Consider the following 17,500-nt stretch of genomic DNA (forward strand, 5'->3'; position numbering starts at 1 on the left):
TGTATGTATGTATTCATGTATGTATGCATGCATGTATGTATGTATGTTCGGATGTATGTATGTAGTCATGTATGTATGTATGTATTATGCATGTATGTACGTATGTATGCATGTATGTATTCATGTATGTATGTATGTATGTACGTACGTATGTATGTATGTATGCATGTATGTAAATACGTACGTACATATGTATGTATGTATGTATGGATGGATGCAGACATGAATGTATGTATGTGTGCATGTACCAGATGTTCATAAATTATCTTTACAACTTCCACAAGATGTGTGGTACGTGCAACCAATGGAGCCCAGGTGGTCGTGTTCTGAAGTTTGTAACAAAACTTCATTTGTTTGTCTTTGTTTTCCAATAAACTCTACTGAGTTATCCCTATTTTTCATTAATCTCTGAATTTTTCAAAGGGTAATTTATGGACACCCTCAATATGTCATTTCTTCATATTCTTCTACTTCCACGATTCTAAGTCAAATATACGGCTCTTTATACTATTAACATGAACTCCCTTACCTTTGTTGAGTTAGATAAAATTAAAAATAGAACTCTAAATGATGATTTAATGAATAATAATAATGAAATTATTATGTATAGTGTTCAGGTGCACTACAACTTAGCAAAGGTGCATGTATAGAATTATGTACAAATGTACCAGTAGCATACTGGGATCGATCCAGCTGACTTAGGCCCACCCTGAAAATTTCGGGCCTCGTGCCTAGAGTAGAAAAGAATATCTATTTAATGGTTGGGTTTTTCTGATCACCCAGTATTCACAGATAATACGTTAGGAACTGCTCTATAAATATGTATTGGGTTTCTTTTAGACTCTGGCAAACATATTAGCAATTCACACACACACACACACACGCAATTACCGAAACACGCATATATATATATATATATATATATATATATATATATATATATATATATATATATATATATATATATATATGTATGTGTGTGTGTGTGCGTGGAAATATATAGCTGCACACACACACCACCACCACCACACGCACTACACACAGACATTATATATATATATATATATATATATATATATATATACAAACGTATACTTGTATATTTTTTATTTATATACATATATATTTATATATATACACATATACATTCACACATATATACACATACATATATATATACATACACATACAACAATGCATGAATGTGTGTGTGTGGATGGCTGGATGGATGGATGGATGGACGGTGCGTGTGTCCGCCCAGACATACATTCATAGAAATATATGAATGCTGTTAAGGTTTGTATGCCTATATGTACACGTGAAAGGGAATTCCATTCTTCGATGCCAAAATTAGGAACCAATCTGTTGGCTCCAACTGGTAACACATGGTTGCATATCTTCAGTTACACTCCAGCTAAACTCTTGTAGTTTATTGTTATTTTGGTTTTGTTTGAACTTGTCATTCTAGCAATGAACCTTTGCCGTCTTATCTACTTCGTCTTCGACTTCTGTTAGGAACGAACAGTTGTTTGGTCTTGTCTGCTCTGCTTTCACTTGGCTGTTTAAAAAAAGAAAGAAAAAAACACAAAAAACTAAACAAACACTGGTAAATGATATAAATAAATAGCTGAAGGGTTGCGAAATAAAAACAAAAGACTAGATGCAACCAATTATGAAAAACAAAGCGAATAATGCTAACTGCCATAGGTAATATTGTAAACAATGAATGATTATTTACATCTAAAGGAATTCTGTTTTTCGATTCGTCGACTCAGAAAACTGAAGTTATGACATGCCTGAAAATTCACACTCTCCTCAGTTACTTTCTAAATATGATGCTTTGTTTTAAATGTAAGCCGTCTTTAATGCATATTTTAGACCAGCTATGCAGTAAGTAACGTACAAATGAAATTGTAACCTTTTACAGATCCGAAAGCAGATGTTTATATTCAGTAAGGAATTTACGACTCGATAAATTCATTATGTACAAACAGATTGTGCAAATAAAAGCTCGCTCGCTTGACATTTTGTTCCTTGAAACTAGTATTTCTGCCGGCAAAATTGGTTTGGTGGGAGGGCTATTTCAGATAAAATTACAAACTTTTTCTTATTTAATTTTCTTGAGATGGTACTGTTTCATCTGTGAATTTATTTTCATCATGATATGAAGATGTTAACAAAATTTCGATTGAAAACAGTTATATTTTTACATTGTGGCAAATATATTCATCCGATGGGATCCATAAAGTTATTATAATTAGTACGATTGCAATTAAAAACGACCGAAATTGGGGCGGGATATCCGAAGAATCTCTGGAATAAATTTACCTAACAGACGGTGAGATAGTTAGCTTAGGGATAAGCGACTCATTTCTGGTCGAGTTGCCTCATCTCTGCATTGAGAGGTCACAGCTCCGGTACTACGAGCTGGTGATTAGAATATCGCATGAAAGTATTGAAAGACGGATTCTTTCAAGCCATGCCAACCGGCAGGAGATTCTGAGTTAGTCCAAGAATTAACTGGTTGGATAATATCCTGTCTCAATTGGTCACGTTTGGAACCCCAGACGAAAAGTATAATGACGTTTACATATATTAAAAACCTGTGGAGGCGCAATGGCCCAGTGGTTAGGGCAACGAACTCGTGGTCATAGGATCGCGGTTTCGATTCCCAGACCGGGCGTTGTGAGTGTTTATTGAGCGAAAACACCTAAAAGCCTCTACCCCAACGACCCGCTCAGTAAGAAAATGGATGAATGGATAGAATTATTCTCTACCATTGATATAATGAGTCTAGTACCTTGGGCTAATGGTTTATCAACGAACAATTGCACATTTAAAAACTCTTTCTTTTTCTGCCATCCATCGCCATTTTATAATAATGACAGGAATAAAGCCAACAATTTTTAGGGAAGGGGTAAATCGATGCCATCGACCCCAGTATTTCATTGGCAATTTATTTTATTGACCCTGAAAGGATGAAAGGCAACACTTATCTCAGCGGAATTTGAACACAGAGCGTATGGAGCCGGATACATTGCCAATGAGCACTTAGTCCGAAGTGTTAAAGATTTTGTCAGCTCATCACTTTAATAATCCTTTCTGTTATAAGCAGAAGGCCTGAAATTTTCAAAATATACTGGCACTTATTTTATCGACGACAAAGTCGATCTCGGTGGAATTTGATCTCAGAATTTAAAGACGGATGAAATGCCGCTAAGCATTTTGTCCAGCGTGTTAACGATTCTGCCAGCCCGCTGCCTTATTCATCAACTTACTAATGGCTTCCAATTTTGGCACAACGTTGGTAGTTTTAAAGGCAGAGTATTAGTCAATTTGAACTCAGAACGTAAGGACGGACCAAATGCCGCTAAGCATTTTGCCCGCTGTTATAATAATAATAATAATAATTATAATAATAATAATAATAATAATATTAATAACAATAATCATAATAAAGGGTGTCACTTTAGTTCACTGGTAGGGAACAGCTGACACCGTAGTATATATCCAGCGTTAGAAACTGTGCAAAGACAATAAAATAATAATAATAATCCTTTCTATTGGAAGCACAGGGCCTCAAATTTAGGGGAAGGGATTAAGTCGATTACATCGACCCCAGTGCGTAACTGGTACTAATTTAATCGGACCCCGAAAAGGTGTAAGGCAAAGTCGACCTCAGCGGAATTTGAACTCAGAACGTAGCCACAGGCGAGATATCGCTAAGCATTCTGCCAGCTCACCGCCTTAATAATAATAGTAATAATAATTATAATAATAATAATAGTGATAATAATATTTAAAATAAATTCTTTTGTTTATTGTTCCTCAGAAATCACCCATGCTGTCGGTAAATTTTGTTTTCCTTGTTTGTTGTTTCTTGTGTTTTTCTTAAGACTTGTTTGGTGGTTTGTCACATGTTGGTGTTATGTAGTCGTTTTGTGTAACATTTGTGTGTTGATGTATTTTGTCTATTAATTCTTTGTTGTTTATGTATTTAACCGTGCAGTTTATGATGTTTAATTCTGGGTGTTGTTGTTGTGATTCTAGGTGTCTGTGTCCTGTTTGTGTTTGTTGAGATTTTTGCTGTGTCTTTGGTGTTGGTGGTGTTGTATTGTGATGTATCCTTCTCCCTTCAAATCTTCCAGCTTTTTGTGAAGGCAAATTTGTTTTGTCCTTCACTCTCTTCATCTCCTTTCTTGCGGGGACATTTTCCCATTTTTATCATCAACACTACAGACATATATTTTTGATCTGAATTGGCGAGAACAATGTATTTGTGGTGTGTGTTAGAAGGAACTTTTGTCACTCTGAGAGTCAGTGCTGGTGCTTCTGCTGTTGTTGTTGCTGCCATTTTCGTGGTTGTCGCTGCTGATTTTATAATTAGAGTTGTGACTGTTGCTATGGTTGCATGCTGTTGTTCAAGCCGTTGTTGGCGGTGCTGTTGCTGTCGTGGCAACTTTCCAAGAACATACGCAGTGCTCTTCCCTTAATACTCGTAAGGCCTTTGTTAAACCAACAAAGAGCTAATATAAAGGCGCCCACTAGTCGATGTTTTATTTTGTCATCTCACAAAAAAATCATGTCCACAGTACACCAATCTACCCCAAAACTAGGGGTAAACCAGCTTCGTTTGTTATACATATGATTAAAAAAACATGTGAGAATGAACTCCTTTACCACAAGACTGGATCGATGTGATTCTTGACTCAGTATTCCGAAAATAAAATGACATTAATTCTCTTGGCGTCACTCTCTTCTTGGGGTTCGTTGGCAAAGATTTATCTAGAATAATACGGTTAAATCGGTTACTGAAAGAGCATGAATTCTTTAGTGTACGTTCATGTATGTATACACATATTGGAAATGAACTTATATACGTGTATGCATGAGTGTATATGTATGTGGATCTGTCTGTCTATCTATCTATCTACCTATCTATCTATCTATCTATCTATCTATCTATCTATCTATCTATCTATCTATCTACTTATCTATCTATCTATCTATCTATCCATCTATCTATCTATCTATCTATCTATCTATCTACATACGAGCCCTTAAGTCTTGAAGTCCTGTACCTTCATCAGAAGTCCTGTATCATGTCTTGTTTTCCTGAGGCTCAAGACTTTTCATACACCCCTCGTACATACATACATATATATAGACATACATACACACACACACACACAAGCACACACTTACACAGACAAAAAGACAGACACACACACACACACACATAAATCGTCAGTAATGAATTGGAAGAATGAAAATCCCACACCGGAAATGTATATAAGTAATTGTTTATAATAGACTGTTTCATTACTCTTCCGGTACCTGTGGTTTCACGATGTCAGAGATATTTTTTAACCAGATGACAATCCGCCACTGAAGTTGATGATAATGTCATTTGTCTTTTGAATTCTAGTTGAAGGAACACTGGGTTCTGTTAGTAGAAAACTTCCTGTACCTGAAAAGTAATAGCATTCTATTTGATGCTAAATATACTCGCAGTGAAGTGAAACTCGAGTTGCGTGATAAATAGCCTTCCTTCCTTTGTTTCTCTCTCATCTCCGTATATGCTTGCTTACTAGTATGCCTGCATGTGTGTGCGTGTGTATATCATATATACACACATATACATACCTACATATACGTACAAACGCACACACATATATATAAGTATATACACATGCCTATGTAGGTGTATATATATATATATATATATATATATATATATATACAAATATATGAATACACATATATGTACATATATATGTGCATAAGTATGCACATATATATATGTATGTGTGTATATATATATATATATATATATATATATATATATATATATATATGTATGTATGTATGTATGTATATATATATATATATATATATATATATATATATATATATATATATATATATATATATATATATATATATATATATATAATATATATATATGTATTTCTGTATGTCTCAACATCTTTTCGTTCGCTCGGGTCATATGCTGTAGTTGAAATAACTCCAACTGAAAGACCCGGGAGATCACTCTTCGCAAATCTACTTCTACTTTCGGCGTCAGGTTAATTACAGAGAAATATATCCCTGTACAGATATGTTGGCGTTTGCACGCGTATGAATACATTGAATGAAAATATTTAGGGAAAATATATATAAGTATCTGGTCTCTCCATCCACTCTATTGCTGTCTTGTGGTGTTTGATGAATTGAAACAACGAAGTAGACGGCTGTGTATTCTTTGTGGTATATGTGTGTGAGATGGTGAGAGAAACGAGCTGACAGCATGAAGGGAAACATGAAATGCAAACAAGACGAGAAAAATATCAATAATAACAACAACAATAATAATAATAATAATAATAATAATAATAATAATAATAATGATAATAAATGCCCTGATGCAGTACCAGGCACTGGCTCTCATGGCTTCTGATTATAACTGATTGGAAGTGTTATCATGTATATGTTTTGTCTTGGTATAAAAAGATGGGCTACAGCAAATATTCTGCTGAATACCACAGATTTGTTTGTCAGTTGTTTGACCTTAACGAGTTGAACATGTCCATTGGTGGCTGACGATATGTGCATCTCTGATCATTAACAGAAGTAGTGGGGGAGCATCATAGCCATGTGTTGAGAGGAATTCTTTGGAGTTTGGATAAATCACCTCTGGAAACATGGGTGTTTCGTTCAACATCCTTAAACAATCCTTATTCAGGGATGAGCTATTCGACCTGAATACAATTCTAACTGGGATCCACCTGCTAGGTCATGTGCTGTTTATCTTGATATGAGATGACCATGTCATGGTGGTTGTGATGCATGTATTTGGTGTGCCCTTTTCAGACGGGTGGTCATGTTGGATATACTGGACTTCGTATATCTGTACCCCAGTGTCACTTTGATGGCATGCACTGATTTCTCACTCAATAATAATAATATTAATAATAATAATAATAATAATAATAATAATAATAATAATAATAATAATCATCCTTTCTACTATAGGCACAAGGCCTTAAATTTGGTGTGGTGGGGATTAGACGATTTCATCGACCCCTGTATGTCACTGGTACTTAATTTATCGACCCCGAGAGGATGAAAGGTAAAGTCGATCTCGGCGGAATTTGAACTCAGAACGTAACGATAGACTAAATACTGCTAATGTGGACCTGTGCAGTTGCCGAGTGACATCCAAGAGATCGGAAAAGGGTCCATGGAAGGCGTCAACGACGACGGGGAAGAGGATCTAGTTAAGCAATTTGGGTCAAGTGGGAAAAGAACTTCGCAATGGAGACAGAATTGGAAGCACATTGTGACTAGCGGTGTATAACAACTTCTGATGATCTGGTCGATACTGTGATATTGTGATATAATGTAGCTTTTCTGGTCTTTCCAAGGAAGTCATCCCAATGCACTCCGTGTATTAGTGGAGGCAAATGGATGAGTTTAAGTTTCTCGGGGCTGTATATACGAGTGATAGGAAGCAGGGGGAATTAACTGAATACTAGAATTGCAGGTGCTGATACAATAATGTTTGAAGAGGAGAAGCTGGTAAAAAAACTCAAACTTACTATCTTCAGTTCGGCTTTCGTGTCTATCCGCATCTTTGCTCATATATGTTGAATAATGACTGAAAAAAGTACAATCACGAATACATCTTGCTGAAAAGGGCTTCCTCTGAACGATTTTTGGTGTGACATTACAAGACAGGGTGCGTAGCTCGGATGTCAACAAATCTCTCCAGCTCGAGCCGCTACTTCTCTGCATTGAAAAGTCACAGCTCCGGTCCTTCAGACAAGGGATTAGAATGTTGCGGGAAAGAACCGTAAGACGGATTCTTCAAGCCGAACTAACCAGCAGGGAGACCTAGGAGCAGATCAAGAATGAGACAGTTCTCTTTTACTCTTTCACTCTTTTATTTGTTTCAGCCATTTGACTGCGGCCATGCTAGAGCACCGCCTTTAGTCGAGCAAATCGACCCCAGGACTTATTCTTTGTGAGCCTAGTACTTATTCTATCGGTCTCATTTGCCGAACCGCTAAGTTACGGGGACGTAAACACACCACAATCGGTTGTCAAGCGATGTTGGGGGAACAAACACACACACACACACACACACACACACACATATATATATAAATATATACATATATACGACGGGCTTCTTTCAGTTTCCGTCTACCAAATCCACTCACAAGGCTTTGGTCGGCCCGAGGCTATAGTAGAAGGCACTTGCCCAAGGTGCCGCGCAGTTCGTAAATATTTACTTCCTCAGTTGTTCACGCTCGTGCATCCGGCCAGAAAACCTGATGACAGTTACTGCTCTTAAGACCTTATGGAAGAGGTACCTGTGGTCATCACCCCTAACGACCTTCCTGAGAAAAGAAGGCGGGGAAGATGGATGGATAGGTTGTTCTTAAAAATATTCCTGTCTCGAGAGCTGATATTTTTTGTAAATGTTTACATTGTAACATCTCTGCTATTGACATAAAATACCGTTGTCTGAGATTCAGAGTTTGTGTTTAGTTTATCTAACAGCTTTTTCGATTGATTCTCTGTGGCCAAAGTAACAAGTATGGGAGGAAATGATAGCGATGCGTTAAACAGAAATTCATAACTAACTCAAATAAGGGACTTGAGTGAAGGCTTTAAAGGTACAGCGAGAATATAAGTGTGGTGAGGATATAAATATACGTATAAACGTAAATACACAGACATTAAGAAAAATACGAAAGGAAAATATTTTCTTATTATTTTAGTTTAAAAGTGAGAGTGATGCATATAGTTGTAGCAATGTGTGTTAATATGTGTATGTGTAGAAACTGTGTAAAGGTTTAAAGTAGCATTACATCTGGAGAAAGTGTGAGTGAGGAAAGAAGGCGGAAAGGAGGTGTCTGAGAAGGAAAGGTGTTTCTTAATAGGAGGTTGAAGGAACTAAAGAGGGGGAATTATATTTGCAGTAGGGAGTAAGGGTGAAGCACACGTCTACAGTCAAGGCGTGTGTCAATATATACATCTTCATAACAATCCGATTCTGTTGGAGAGGACGTATCAGGCATAAACACGGAATGAGTCTATTGGGCGCAGGTGTTTGGGCGCTAATGATTTGGCACGGCTGACTGGACATTGAACCTGTTTTGACGACAGTACATTTTGGCACTGAAGGCAAACGCACACGTACACAGACGAACACGCATACACACGCACGCGCAAAATATAGGAAGATGAGTGAGAGAGACAAAAAGAGAGAGAGAGAGATTACTATTTATTAATTGAGCACGAATGACACAAACACACACCTATTCTTGATACACATAAAGAAAAATATGTTCACACACATAAACACACACACACAGAAAGAGAAAGAGAGAGGAGGAAATATATAAAAAAGCATTAAAATGAGATTGACATTAAAACGTCTGCGGTTAAATAAGTCAGCATCGAACCAACGACGCTAAATAAGCGGCACCAAAATGGCTATATCGAAACGTCACCTACTCGCATGAAGAAGAGTTTTTTCTCTTTATATTTAAAAGAATCTCAAAACTGGTGATGTGTGGAAGAAACAGATACGGAAAGATAGTCAGTAACTTGAAATGGCCGGCTACAATTTTGGAGGGCCTTAAATGTACTGGCAATTATTTGAGAGTTGTTCTCCTAAAATGCTTTCTACTTCACCTTCATATATTGCATTATGTACACACACACACACACACACATGATAGGCTTCCACATAGTCTCCATCTGTTAAATTCAATCACAAGGCATTCGTCAGTCCGAAGCTAATGTAGAAGACACATACTCAAGGTGCCACGAAGTGGGACTGAATCCGAAACCAGGTCGTTGCAAAGTGAGTTTCTTGGCCATACCAGCAATGCTAAACACAGTTTAGCACTCTTAAAATTAATATTCCTTTCTACTGAGGAAGGGTCCAGACGATTACATCGACCCCAGTGCTCAGCTGGTACTTATTTCACCAAACAAAACACGTTTTGTCTGGCGTGCGCTAGCTATTTCGCCAGCTCACCGCCTTAATCTTATAATTGATATTGGTTTCACATTTTGGCCCAAAGTCAGCAATTTCGTGGGAGGGGTTAAGTCGATTAGATCGACCCCAGTGTTCAACTGGTACTTATTTTAACGACCCCTGAAAGGGATGAAAAGCAAAGTCGACTTTGGTAGAATTTGAACTCAGAACGTAAAAACGGACGAAATGCCGCTAAGCATTTTGCCCCACATGCTAACGGCCCTGCTAGTTCGCTGCCTTATTTTACTGGTTAATATTAATTAAAAGCTTAAAGCGACGAGTTGCTAGAATCGTTTACACGCCGGACCAAATGCTTAGCGGCATTTCGTCCGTCTTTACGTTCTGAGTTCAAATACCGCCGCGGTCGACTTTGCCTTTCATCCATTCTGGGTCGATAAAATAAGGACCAGTGGAACACTGGGGATCGATGTGATCAGCTTAACACTGCCCCCGAACTTTTCTGGTCTTGTGCCAAAATTTGAAATCACTATTAATTAAAAGCGTGTAAGGTGGCGAGACGGCAGAATCGTTAGCACACCGGACGAAATGTTTAGCGACATTTTGTCCGTCTTCACGTTCTGAGTTCAATTTCTGCCGAGGTTGTCTTTCATCCTTTCGGGGACTATAAAATAGCTACCATTTCAGCACAGGGGTCGATGCAATCGACTTCCCCGCTCCCCAAAATTGCATGTCTAGTACCAAATTTTGAAATCAATATTAATTAGTAAATAAGATTTTAATTTCGTTTAGTTGTGTGAAGAATATTAAACGGTAATTAATATAATCTCTACTGCCCCAAGTGTGTTGTTTTATGAATTAAAATGAAATGAATTTTTAATGGAATCGATTCATTCAAAGCTGAATGTTATAATAATGCGCTTTCTCATTACCGTTTATAGTGAAGTCGGGTGCGGGGACACACACACATACTCACACCGTGGGCCGGCGAAAATAATTTCTTTCAGGACTAATACCATTGAAACACACACTATTCTGAATGATATTTGAGTTGAAAAGAAGAGATGCAAAATTAAAAAAAAAAAAAAATAAATAAAAAAGTGAAAGAGAAAAGGAGAGGGGATAAAAGTGAAGAAAATAGCACGTGTAAAATATTAGTTTCAGAAGAAAGAGATAAAATCTTATGCTAACTCATCAGATTTTCGATGTAACTTTATACAAATGCCTGCTGTTTAGCATCTCAAGCACTGATGACTTTCTCAATTATGGCTTTGCGGTCTCTGTATTCACTTGGGCAATACAAAATATGCTGTGTTTTATTATATATTTTTTTTGTGTATTAATTAATATTTTTCTTAATTAATTACAGACAAATGACTTGAGCAGTTTGACAAATAATGATATACCTTTTCATTACACACTAGAGGTCTAAATTGATTGATATTACTGGTACTTACTTTATTAACACTTGAGAGATGAAAAGCAAAATCTACTTTCGGACTCTTTCAACTTTTACGTATCGTATGGCAACATCCGGTTCGACTCTTTATTAACTCAACTATTTATACTGCTCGTGTTTAGCAAATCATTCTTTCCTCATACAAAATTGAAACTCTGGCATTTAAAAAAAAAAAGAAGATATATATAAAGACCTTCATATCTTTCTCTAAGGCATGAGCAATATCAGTGACTTAAGGGAAAATACAGCTTCAATATTCTTGTCTACTCTAGGTACAAGGCTCGAAGTCTTTGGGAAGAGGCTAGTCGATTACATCGACTCCAGTGCGTAAATGGTACCTAATTTGTCGATCCCGAAAGGATGACAGGCAAAGTCGACCTCGGCAGAATTTGAACTCAGAACGTAAAGACAGACGAAATACCGCTGAACATTTCGCTCGGCGTGCTAACGTTTTTTTAATTTCTTTATTGCCCACCAAGGGGCTAAACATAGAGGGGACAAACAAGGACAGACAGAGGGCATAAGTCGATTACATCGACCCCTGTGCGTAACTGGTACTTAATTTATCGACCCCGAAAGGATGAAAGGCAAACTCGACCTCGGCGGAATTTGAACTCAGAACGCAAAGACAGACGAAATACCGCTAAGCATGTCGTCCGGCGTGCTAACCACTCTGCCAGCTCACCCCCTTATTTCAACTTCAGTATTGAAAAATTCAAAATTGCAAACGGTAATCATTTCTATGATTACCTGCATATTTATTCTTAAAATGTTCCGAAAAATTCGAACGTGAATGTTAATCGCTCTTATATTTCCTCACGGGGTAACAACTTCTCTTTAACGACAAACGTGGGTCCATAACACACTCGATTTATAAGGGCAAGGAAGATGAGCTGGTAGACTCATTCGAGCCTCGGACAAAACGCTTAGGCGCATTTCTTCAGCTTCATTATATTCTGTGTTCAAATTCTGCTGAAGTAGAATTTACCTTTCATCCCCTTGGAACGATAAAATAAATACCAGTTGAACACTGGGTCGATGAAATCGACTTGCCCCTCCTCTAAACATACGAGTCTTGTGCAAAAATTTGAAACAATTCGTTAGCGGAAAAAACTCGGTGATAACTGGTGTTTCGACATTTCCGCGTCACGTCAGACAGTGGCACCTCTGACTAATGAATCTAATAACAGTTGAAACTATTCGCTAATCCGTGCTGATATCTGTCAACTGATAATAAATCATCATTTGCACGATTTATTATCAATTTTGAGCTGAGGGGATAAGTCGAACACGACGGAATTTGAACACAGATTCCGAAAGAAATACCTCTAGGTATTTCATCCGACGCACTGACGATTCCACTAGCCCGCTGCCTTTGGGTTTAAGTTTTAACTCAAGGCCAGCAATTTTAGGAGGAGAAAGCTAACTGATTACATCGAATCCAGTATTCAACTGGTACTTATTTTATCCCCGTTCCCCGAAAAGATGAAAGGCAAAGCTGACCTCAGTGGGATTTGAACCCAGAACGTAAAGAGCTGGAAGAAATGTCACTAAGCATTTTGTCCGACGCGCTAACGATTCTGCCAGCTCACCACCTTACATAAAATGGTTTCAAATCTCGGCATAAGGCCAGCAATTTTAGGGGAGAGAAATAGTCAATTATATCGATCCCAGGACTGAACTGGTTTAACTATATCAACTCCGAAAGGATGAAATGGAAACGTCAAGAACAAGCCTCTTCCTTTTCATTCATGGCATGTCAGTTATGGAGAATTATTGATCCTAGAGATTATCTACCCTTCTTAAGTGAAGCTCTTCTCAATTGCCATTTGATAATTACGATAGGGGCAGAGATAATTTTAATTAATCAAAACTTTATGATGTATAGTAGTTAATATAACCGTATTTGCCCCTATAAAATATGTACAACGTTACATTAGGGAGAAATAAAGTAATAAAGAGCTTTTAGCGTTGCACATGTTTCATGTATTACGATTGGAATAAACCATTTTTATTTTCAATGTTTTTCCCCGTCTTTAACTGCTGTCGTGGTACATTTTGATTCTGTAGCCCTCTTGCTGGGCGTTGTTAGTACGCATGCTCACACACACACAGAGGAACACACATGCAAACAAATAAACATGTATGCAAACGCATAAATTACTAGCAAAGACATAGAAAGATAAACAACATAAGCACGACATGCGTATGTTTATAAGATTCGGTATGAGTGAGGTGTATCTCAAGAATTCTATAAAAGAAATTCCATTAAGTTTCCAGAATTGAGAGAGAGAGAGAGAGAAAGAACAGATGAGAGAAAGAGAGAGAGAGAGAGAGAGAGAGAGAGAGAGAGCAGATGTGAGAGAGAGAGAAAGATTGCACTTGATACTGTTGAGACTATTCTCCATGGAATAATCCTGATAGCAATCACCAGAGAATTCCTTAAATTTAGATCCACCCAGTTGCACAAGCTGTAATTTGTTACTACACACACACGCACGCACACACGCACACACACACACACACATACACACACACACACACACACACACACACACACACACACACACAAAACAGCCCTACCGAGCATATGTATATATATTTAGTGTGTATTCGAATGCATGTGTACGTGCCTGCGTTTCTATTAAATAGAATGGAGAATCTATCTCGGCATGCATGTATATATATATATATATATGTACACACACATATGTATACATATATGTGTGGGTGTATATATATATATATATGTATGTGTCTTTGCATGTATGTATATGTGTGTGCATGTATGTATATATATATATATATATATATATATATATATATATATGTATGTATGTATATATGGGTGAATGATTTGCAGAACATTGCAGAATAACTGCTTAAAATAGAAATTCGAAGTTTCCTCGGTTCTATCAGATCTCCCATTCAAAGAGTATCACCAAAATTACAAAAGCGAACATATGATCTTTGTACAGATATACGTATTAGATATCCGGCCTCCTTTTCAGCACCGACTTTTTTGTAGTATTAATACCAGCTGGGCAATAGATTTCTATAACTTGAGGCATATTTGTCTTTCCCTATTTTTACAATCTTTTTAGATGTCTACATTGGAATGTTTAACCCTAGTTCTTCATATCCATAGTCGCAAATGCAACCATTACAATATACGAGTATTTTTAACGCCAATATCTTTCAGCGAATAATGGCCGATTTTACTGATGAAATTTATCTAATAGGCATGTAATATATTGTGAGCGTATTTTCGTATTTTAGGTAGCTGCTCTTTAGACCACGTTTCTGTAATATAAACACATTATGACTTAACGTTTGTGGCTAATTATGTGGTAATATTAGTCGTTTATAAATATATTTGTTTCCTTTTGTCTAACAGATATTTGATAGTTATCTCCTAGAGAAATCACAGCTGGCCAAGTCAACATCTCCCGGCAATTAGATCGACAGTTAAATTCACTTTTACTGGTGTTGCTGCTCTCTGTCAATAACTAAAGCATTTAACACTCGTTAGGTCTGTTCATCTAGTTGAAATTGTCTATCAGTATTAGCAGAATTGTATATAACACCAAGCGATGTGTTAAGCCCGCAGTGCTGGATTCAAAGTATAGACAGCTTGAAACCAGAGAGGAAAAACTCTTACGTTCATCCTTTAGTTTGATTACGTAAGAAGTAATTTAAAAGTCATTAATCGATTACTAAATGATATCAGATTTATCCCATAATATTCAGTAGTTTCCTATATTTGATTTCTTTGTTTATGTAATGCTCCATGACAAGTTAAATACTATCGTAATGGGTATGTAAATAGTGATGGTGCGTAGATTTCTCTTTTCTCTCTCGTTCGTATATTATATTTTCTGTTGGCGATTTCCTCAAGTTTCTAAACAAAATGTCTTACAAACACACACACACACACACACACACACACACACACATATAAATATATATATCGATAGAGAGAGAGAGAGAGAGAGATTTACACACACACACACACACACACACATATATATATATGTACTTATACACACGCACACATGTTTGTATATGTACATACATATATATACATTATATATATATATACACATATATACATAACGCACACATATACACACATATATAGATATATATGTACAGATGTATCTATCTCTCTCTCTCTCTCTCTCTCTCTCTCTATATATATATATATATATATATATATATATATATGTATGCATATATGCATATATATTTATATACATTCACACATACGCCACACACACACGCACACACACACACACACACGTATGTATATATGTACGTATGTATGTATGTATGTATGTATGTATGATTGTCTGTCTACGCAGGTATTTATGCACGAATGTACAACTATAAATACGGGTATTGAAATACGGGTATTGAAATTCATCGTAAGTTAAGTATTTGCTTTTAGAAACAAATATAATGTTCTTATATTTTACATACAAAGAAGATATTCTTACATGTCTATTACTTAACATTTATAACATGATATTGTGGCAGGTGTACTTAGAACTTGCAGTAAGCTGGAACCGAACCAATCCGTTGCAGCATATTTTTGACTCTGTTGAAGTCATTTACTTCTCATTACGTTCTACTGTTGATGATCTTTGTGAAAGCATGTCTATTCAAAATTGTCTGATTTCGTAACATCATAAAATATCAATGGAGGTCATTATTTTTTATCAATCTCGTGTGTTTCAAAAGAAAAGGCGACCAAGATATGGTTTCAGATTTTGGCACAAGGCAACCGATTTTGGTGGGGTAGGGAATAAATCGATTACACAGACAACCTCAATGATCAACGGGTGCGTATTTTATCGACACCGAAAGGATGAAAGGCAGAATTTGAAGTCAGAACGTAAAGATGGACGAAGTATCACGAAGTACTTTGGCCCGGCGTGCTAACGAGTCCGTCAGCTCGTTGCTTTGATATAATAATAATAATAATAATAATAATAATAATAATAATAATAATAATAATAATAATAATAATAATAATAATAATAATAATAATAATAATGGCTTCTGATCTTAACTGATTGGAAATGTTATCATGTACATGTTTTGTTTTTATATAAAAGATGGGCTACAGTAAATATTCTGCTCAATACCACAGATTTACTTGTCAGTTGTTTGACCTTAACCAGTTGAGCATGTCCCTTAGTGGCTGACGATATGTGCATCTCTGATCACGATCAGAAGTAGTGTTGAGAGGAATTCTTTGGGGTTTGAATAATTCACTCTTGGAAACATGGGTGTTTTGTTCAACGACTTTAAAGAACCCTTATTCAGGGACCTTTTGAGCAGGATGAGCTACTCGACCTGAAGAAAATTCTAACTGGGCCTCACCTGCAAACTCATGCAGTGTTTATTTTGAGATGAAATCACCATGTCGCGCACATATGGTTGTGATGCATGTGCCTGGTGTACCCTTATCAGACGGGTAGTCATGATGGGTATACTGGGCTTCGTATATTTTACCCCAGCGTCATTTTGATGGCATGCACTGCTCTCTCACTCAATAATAATGATAGCAACCATATGAGTGTGTGCGTGCGTGTGTATGTATTGTTCAGCTTTTATTCTGTAACTCTTTTCCATTAGTTCTTGCCAAGATAGTCTTAACCAATGAAATACTGGAAGTTGTGACCCACCGCAGTGGTTGTCTTCCTTTCTGCACCATGGACATGAAAATCTCGCGCATAAAAAGACAACAAAGTGCATACTATATATATGTTCATTATTACATATCATGTATTGATGAACCACGGACGTTTTTACGTAGGTAAAAAGGTTGATGGGGAAACCGTTATACGATTAATTCTTTATTTTGTATATTTTTCATTTGTCTTGCCCGCTTATGTTCTGGTGCTTGCTGAATTTTTTTCTGGAGAACATTATTTTTCTTTGTGGTTGGGTCGTTGATGACCACTTTCTAGCATATCGGATGTCCACTTAGTGGTCATCCCTTCTTATACGTATATATA

The 17,500-nt window shown here is 36.7% G+C and overlaps 1 protein-coding gene across 1 annotated transcript in view; it reads left to right on the plus strand.

Moving 5' to 3' along the window:
• LOC106875456 (neuropilin and tolloid-like protein 2) overlaps positions 1–17,500 on the plus strand; it is a 221,039-nt gene that overhangs the window by 101,589 nt on the left and 101,950 nt on the right. The window lies entirely within an intron of this gene.

The sequence above is a fragment of the Octopus bimaculoides genome, chromosome 20 (genome assembly GCF_046866305.1).
Source record: "Octopus bimaculoides isolate indiv1 chromosome 20, ASM4686630v1, whole genome shotgun sequence".
NCBI classification, from domain to species: Eukaryota; Metazoa; Mollusca; class Cephalopoda; order Octopoda; family Octopodidae; genus Octopus; species Octopus bimaculoides.